This window comes from Tenrec ecaudatus, chromosome 2, assembly GCF_050624435.1.
Source record: "Tenrec ecaudatus isolate mTenEca1 chromosome 2, mTenEca1.hap1, whole genome shotgun sequence".
Classification (NCBI taxonomy): Eukaryota; Metazoa; Chordata; class Mammalia; order Afrosoricida; family Tenrecidae; genus Tenrec; species Tenrec ecaudatus.
Genome location: NC_134531.1, coordinates 189,033,639 through 189,041,593, shown reverse-complemented (window position 1 = coordinate 189,041,593; position 7,955 = coordinate 189,033,639).

Here is a 7,955-nt window from a genome sequence, read left to right as displayed (position 1 = left end):
TAGCCTTGTGCCTGTGCATCCCGTGGACCCCGCTATAGCCTCAAGCCAAAGGCATTTCTAGTTCAGATGACTCATTTTCTATCTTTGTCTTAAGGCTTAATCAATGGGCCTCTATTAAAACAAAGAGCACGAAGATGGGAACAACCCAAGTGTCCAGCAGTGGAAGCATGGATCAATAAACGTTGGTACATACACACTGTGGAATACTATGGAAAGTTAAAGACTACCAGTGAACCAGCAGAACACCTCCAACTCTATAAATGAACCTGGCGGACATCATGCTGAATGAAATAAGTCAATCACAAAAGGCCAAATATTGTATGAGGCCCATATTGTAAAAAGCCAAGAAAGGATTTTCACATTCAAGGACACATTCTTTGACGGCTACCAGGAGTAAGAGAGAGTGATGAAAATTGACTAAGTGGGGTGTAGATGTGCCAATTTGGGGAGGGGGCAGGCAACATACAACAAGAGAGGAGTCAGCCCAAACCGATGGAGGCAGGGGAAGACACTGGATGAAGTGCACGAGTCCAAGTCGAGGTGGTCAGAGATTAAAGGGCAGAGATACTAGATGACAAGCAACAAAACCTCCAACAACCCAAGCAACCGTCATGAGAACGCTCGCCTGTTGTGAAGACTGTCAGTGATGGCATTGAGCCGTTTATGCAGGTTAACTGATAGGAACCTCAAGTGCCCTGGTAACTTTCACGGAAAACCCAATGCAATATTATAAGACACCCTGAGGAAGAAAAGAGAGACCACCACTTTCACTGGTTCCCGCCTTCGCAAAAGGGGCTGAAGCCGCTCAGCGGTCCTCTCATCGTCATAGACAGAGTTGGTTCAATCACTCCAAGGGCATGCGAGTTGCCTTGGACTGCTCAGGCTCACCCCTGCAGCTGAGGATTGGGATGGAGGCTGGATAGTATCTACGGCATGGTCAACGTGGTCAATAGGTTCTAGGGTGACCCTCCATTGGCCCATCTCTTTGTGTTGATGCCTTTAGACAATCCCTTGCCTTTAAGTGTGGGAGGGAGCCATAGTTTTACATTTTTATCATTAGTAGATGTAATCATTACAGAATCTTGTGTAATTTTGAGGCTATTAGGAGTGAAGGGATGGAATCTAGCCTGTCAATCAGGCCACATGCCTCCTTGTGGGCATGGCCTTCTCATGAGGATTCTGAGAACTTCCTCTCTCTCTCTGCCTTGGTCTTCTTGTTGCAAGCTATGTGAGACATGCTGAGACCTGTTTGACTTTCCAGTAGAAGACTCTCACTCAGAGAGCTGGAGGAGCCACAGGGAGACCAGCACTGAGATGCTTCCACCAGCATTGGATCCACAAGACTGCAGGTGCTGTGTGAGTCTAAAGATGAATTTATGGAGTCGTGTTGGACTTGGGGGCTAATATCAGACTTACAGACTTGATCTGGACTGGGCTGGGACGTTTTCTTTAATCTACAATTGCTCTTTGATTGAAAGCTCCCTCTTACACATACATCAGTATCCCTGGATTTGTGTCTCTAGTCACCCCAGCCTGACACAGTAGAGTATGACCAAAATTAAGGTTCACCATTGTCATAATTATGTTACAATGGACAATGATTATGTCCTGTGGACATTGATGTAAGTTACATTATGTAAAATTCCATCTTGCTATCCAAGAATTGAACCGGTGTCTCCCATGTGGAAGACTTGCTCTAAAGACTCTCCTTGTGGTGGGATGAAGCAGAGAGCCTGCTGGGAAAGCCCACCCAGCGAGGCAGCGTGAGGAAGCTCAATTAGCCAACAGTGCCTTCTAGGCCCCATTCAGCAAGATGCCGAAGTCCTCTGCCTTACAGCTGCAGCACATTCCTTGTCAAGCCAACCAATGAGAGCACAGCCTGTTGACATACTGCTACCTTGCTTATAGTCTCATGAACCAACCTTGGCTTACAGCAACCTTGAAGGACAGGGTAGAACTGCCCCTGTGAGTTTCACAGACTGCAGCTCTTTACGGGTGTAGAAAGCCCTGTCTTTCTCCTGCCGAGTGTCTGGTGGTTTCTACTGGCCGACTTTGCCGGTAGCTGCCCGATGCATAACCACCACGCCGCCACGGCTCTTGACGTAAGACAAGCTAACAGGAAAAACAAAAACACACTGTGTGATTTTTCAAGCTGCTAAATTAAGAGAAAATAAACACGAGTAAGTACCATATGTGCAAACACCAATGGTGGTAAAGGAAGAAGTTCAAGCTACACTGAAAGCATTAGCCAAAACAAAAGCTTCAGGAATTGATGGAACACCAATTACAATGTTTCAACAAGCTGAAGAAGCACTGGAAACACGTAGTCATGGATACCAGGAAGTTTGGCAGATAGCCACTTGACCAACTGACTGGAAGAGATCCGTTTTTATACCCATCCAGAGAAAAGTGACCCCACAGAGTGCTCAAGGTATAGAACAGCGTCACTGTTGTCACAGGCAGGTAAAGTTCTGCTGAAGATCATGCAACACAGACAGGGAGCTGCCATAAGTTCAGGCCCGATTCAGAAGAAGACCTGGAATGAGGGATATCGTTGTCAGGTAGATCTTGGCGAAAGCAGAGAATACCAGAAAGATGCTTACTTGTGTAATTTGTGGATCATAACAAACCATGAATAACTTTGAGAAGAAGGGGAATTCCAGACACTTCATTGTGCTCATGTGGAACTGGTGCGTGGATCCAAGGGCAGTTGTGCAAACAGGACAAGGGGGTGCTGCATGATTTAACATCAGGAAAGGTGTGCTTCAGGGATAGATCGTCTCACCATCCTTATTCAATCTGTTTTCGGAGCAAATCATTGGAGAAGCTGGATTATATGAAGAAGAATGTGACATCAAGACCAGAGGGCGGCTTATTAACAACTTGTGATATGGAGATGATTCAACCTTGCTTGCTGAAAGTGAGGGGGACTGAAGCACTTGCTGATGAAGATCAAGGACTGCAGCCTTCAGTGTGGATGACAACTCAATGTAATGAAGACCTAAATCCTCACATCTGGAGCAATAGACAACATCATGATAAATGAACAAAAGTTTGAAGTTGTTAATGATTTTGTTTCGCTTGTGGAAAAAAAAAAATCAATGCTCCTGGAAGCAGTCATGAAGAGATGGAAAGGCATGTTGCCTTGGGTAGATCTGTGGCACAAGACCTCTGTAGAGTACTGAGAGGGACTTTGGGGACTAGAGCGCTCTTGACCCAAGCTGGGGCATTTTTCAATGCCTCATATGCATGTGAAAGCTGGACATTGAATAAAGAAGGCCAAAGAAGAATTGATGTGTTTGAATTGTGATGCCAGAGAAGAATATTTGAAGTACCATGGACTGCTCAAAGGACAAACAGATGTCTTGGAAGAAGTACTCCTTAGAGTCCCCCTTAGAGGCAAGGAAGGCAAGACTTTGCCTCATATACTTTGGCCACATGTCAGGAGAGACCAGTTCTTGGAGAAGGGCCTCATGCTTGGTAAAGTTCAGAGTCAGCAAAAAAGAGGCAGGCCAACAAGGAGAAGGATAGACACAGCGGCGGCCTCAATGGGCACATCATAGGAACAACTGTGAAGCGGGCACAGAACTGGGCAGTGTTTCATTCTATTGTGCACAGGGTCACTATGGGTTGGAATGGACTCGGTGGCATCTAACAACAACAACAACAACAACAACAACAAGATATGGCTATCTACTTCTAAATCTCTGTCAATGGGAACCCTATGGACCACAATGGTCTGATCTACAACCTGTGATGGGGATGGCATAGGACCAGAGGCTTCATTTCATTCCATTATGGATGGTGTTACCAGGATTTGAGGGCTGATTTGAACACAATGAACAATAGCAACATGGTGTGAACCTAGAATACAGGCAAAGAGAGGGTCAGTAACCAGGAGATGGATCACAAAACAATAGTAGCAGCAACAAAAGCAAAAATTATAGTTTGGTGTTAACAGATGGTTGGTTGGAGGTTCTGATTTCAGGCCCTGTGGACAAATGCCTTGTGTATCTGAGAAGAAGCCACCTAAATGCACCCAGAGGTTCAGGGAAAGTTTCAACCACTCAAATCAAATTGCAAATTACTTTGCCTAAACATACAGTCCTGCGTCTATGACCCTGAACCGTAATCCTGGGGCCACGGTCCCAGCATGTCCTAGGCTCTCAGCTCTGTCCTGATCTCCAGCTGCACAGATTTCTCTTTTATGGCCCATTGCTGCCGTGGCTCCCTCCCCGGGAGACTTTCGATCAGACTGCCCTTCCTGGGGTCAGCTGGGAAGGTAACATACCAACAGCTGTGTGCTTCTGCATGAACGTTGGAGTCAGACACTGTGGAATACCAGCTCTCCCACTAGCAGGTGTGTGAGCTACACACATTTCCCAGCCTCCTTGTGCTTCATTTTCTGCCTGTTCCATCATTGGTACTGACAGTGTGACCTCGGAGGCCGCCATGAGGCTGGAATGAAGTGTGGAAAGGGCTCCGTCAGCTGAAGAGCCTCCAAAAGGGCGTTGGATGCTGGGACTCAGAGCTGCAAGTCGCTGCCCCGGCCTCCTCGGGGTGCCCTAACATCAACTCCACAAGTGAGTGGCTTTCAGGAGCAGAAAATTATGTTCTCACAGTTCTGAGGGCTAGAAGTCCCCATCAGGGTGGAAGCCTTCCTGTCAGAGGTCCTGGGCTTTCCTTGGCTCCTGGGCTGGTAGAAGATCCTCATGGGGTGCCTGTCTTCCTTGTTTGTAAATGTCTCTGTGTCTAATCTGCTCTTGTAACGACTCAGATGTGATTAGATTTAGAACCAATTTTCCTTAGCATAACAGTGGAAATCCTGTTTCTCAGGAGGTATAGAGGTTAGAGGTATAAAGGTTAGAATTCTAATATGTATTTTCGAGGCACAATTAAGTCCACAGCACATATTCTAGAATAATTGCCACAACATGACTAAGAGTCTCTGAGGGAACTTGAGGTTGTTATCCTTAATTCTAAGGAACATTCTGACTGTACTTTTTTCCAAGACAAATTTGTTGGTTCTTTTGGCAGTTCATGGTACAGTCAACATTCTTGGTCAACATCCTAATTCAAAGGCATCAATTCTCCTCTGGTACGCATCCCCATGGTTGTTAAGTCAATTTTCTACATGTATCATGGTGTTGTTTATTGGTCCAGTTGTGAGGATTTTTCTTCTATCTATATTAAGGTGTAGTCCACACTGAGGGCTGTAGGCTTTGATCTTCATCAGTAAGGTGTGTCAAGCCCTCTTTTTTCAGCAATCAAGGTTGTCCCATCTGTATATAACAAGTTGTTAACACGTCTTCCTTTACTCCTGATACCCTGCTCTTCTTCATATAGTCTTGCTTCTTGGATTATTTGTTCAGCATAAAGATTGACTAAGTATGGTGAAAGGATACAACCTGACACACAACTTTGCTGATTTTAAACCACATAATAACCCATTGTTCCAACAAATGTCTCTTGGTTTTGACTTCCCATTCTTATCTATAATTTGCTGAGATCCACACAATGGAAAACTTTGCATAGTTAATCAAGAAACACAAGGAAATATCTTTCAGATATGTTCTACTTTCAGACAAGGTCCATTTGATCTTGCAACTATATTGCTCCTTCTGTGCTGCACTCTGAATCTGGCTGCATATCTGACATACTTATTGATATACTGCTGCTGTCATTTTTGACTGTATTAAAACGTCACTTGTTGCTGATCTCAATGATATTATTTCATGTTTTCTCCATTCAGTTGGCTCAATTTTCTGGTGACTCATCTTACTTTGATAGGGGCGCAAATGTAAATCTCTTTCGGTTGGTTGGCCAGGTAGCTAACAAATTTGGGGGCATAAAGGAGTGCTTCCAGCATTGTATTTGCTTGCTGAAACATCTCAAATGGCATTCAATCAATTCTGAGAGACAAATTTGTTGAAGCAGGTCTATGCGAACAAAGATACCATCCAGAGTATATTCTCCCTGAAATTAGAGACCGTATCAAAAAGAGAATTGACATGAAGAACACTAATGTCTGAAGACCAGTCAACTTGTGGGGTGACATGAAAGACACTGTACACAAAGAGACCAAAAGGCCGTTCGAAAGACAGGAAAGGAAGAAAGGAGCAAGATGAATGCCAGAAGTGATCTTGAACTTGCTTTTGAACGTAGAGTGCCTCACTGTTGATGGAAGAGATGATGCTGTAAGAGAGCTGAGCAGAATCTTTCAAGAAAACAAAGTCAAGCATTACAAGAAAGTGCCAAACCTCGTCTTAGAACAAAGGGAAAGAACACGCTCAACACTTCTCAAGCTGAAGTTGCTGAAGAAGCAATTCGATTTGGTTGTGATACTGAAGGATTCTATGGGAATATTGAGCAATACAGGAAGCATCAGAAGAAAATGGGAAGAACACAGGGTCAGCCAGCCACACAATGGACGTTCAGCCACGGCAGGAGGCGGCCTAGGATCAATACAGTGTTGAAGGAAGGGGGGCAAGCTGCATGGTAGGGGTATTTGCTGGAAAGGTAAAGTTCACGATCAGAGGAACACATTAAGTAGATTGATCCTGGGACCGAGGCATTTCTGCCTGCTGAATGGCATCTCGTGTGACTTTGTTACGAGAGCGTAACACATTGAGAACCTTGTTCAAGTAGTTAGGCCCAGCAGAAGGGGTCTTGCCATGGCTGCCTGGTTCACACGGTTTTCCTAATAGAGTTTGTGGTCCATGATGAGAGTTCATCACATCTCTTGAAAACAAGACAGAGAATCTAGTCTAGAGCCCCCCGACTCAAATTGTTGCCTGGCAGGGAAGAGGTGGGTTGTAGGACTCTGCGTGAACTTCGGGAATTTGCGTTTCCTGCACTGGTGCTCTGCGGCTGCCAACATCTGCCCCCTCAGATGGATGCTCTGGAACTGCCCATTTGGCAAAGGATTCCCCAAAAGCTATACATAAAAGTAAGGCCTAGCTCCTACTTTTTCAATGTGTTTACTATTTAAAATGATCAATATATGAGGGGGTACTCCTACCCCTAAACTGGATTCCCCCCCAAAGCTATGTATTTAATTTGTTTTTGTTTCTTTACAAAACAACCTTCAAAGTACTCTCCATTACACAGTACATTTGTCAAATCTGTGATCCGTATTTGGCTAACAGCACCTCCCTTGGTTTTTTCTTCGCCTCTTCCATGTCAACAAACAGCTGTCCCTTTTCATTCGTGGAAACAAAAAGAAGTTGCATGGAGCGAGGTCAGCTGAGTCAGGTGTGTGGGACAAAAGAGGCATGCTGTTTTTTTGTCAAAAACTGGCACCCTGAGATGGCTGCGTGAGCAGGTGTATTGTTATGGTAGCAAAACCTGCCCCCCGCCTGCCACAAGTCAGGCCTTTTTTGTTGCACAGTTACACAATCTTTTCAGAACCTCTAAATAGAAAGTTTGATTAACAGTCTGACTCAGTGGAGCAATCTTCAAATGTCCTATCCCCCTCACATCAGGAGAGCTTTCTTCAATTTTGGGGTGGGGGGCACCTCCTCATATGCCATGTGGCTGAAAGAAGTCATGCCTGGGCCCCAAATGGCCCATGGACAGCCACTTGGTCATCTTGGGCCTGACCCCACCTTCTAATTTGAAGACACCAGCGACAAGAGAAGGATTTCTGTTGACGTGGTGGTTACACATTAGGCTGCTAACCGTAAGGTCAGCAGTTTGAAACCACCAGCCACTCTGCAGGAGCAAGAGGAGGCTTTCTGTTCAGTGTTGGAAACCCACAGGAGCAGTTCGACCCTGTCCTATAGGGTGGCTGTGAGTCAGAATCAACTTAATGGTAGTGAGTTTGTTTGGGGGGGGGGCTAGAGAGGAGAGGGGAGTTGCTCAGAGCAAGGCCCCCTCAGGTAAGGTGGCACTTTGTGCTTTTGGTCCCTAGTGATTGGTGGTCTTTTCAAGGTGTGAAGAGGGAGAGGAAACCC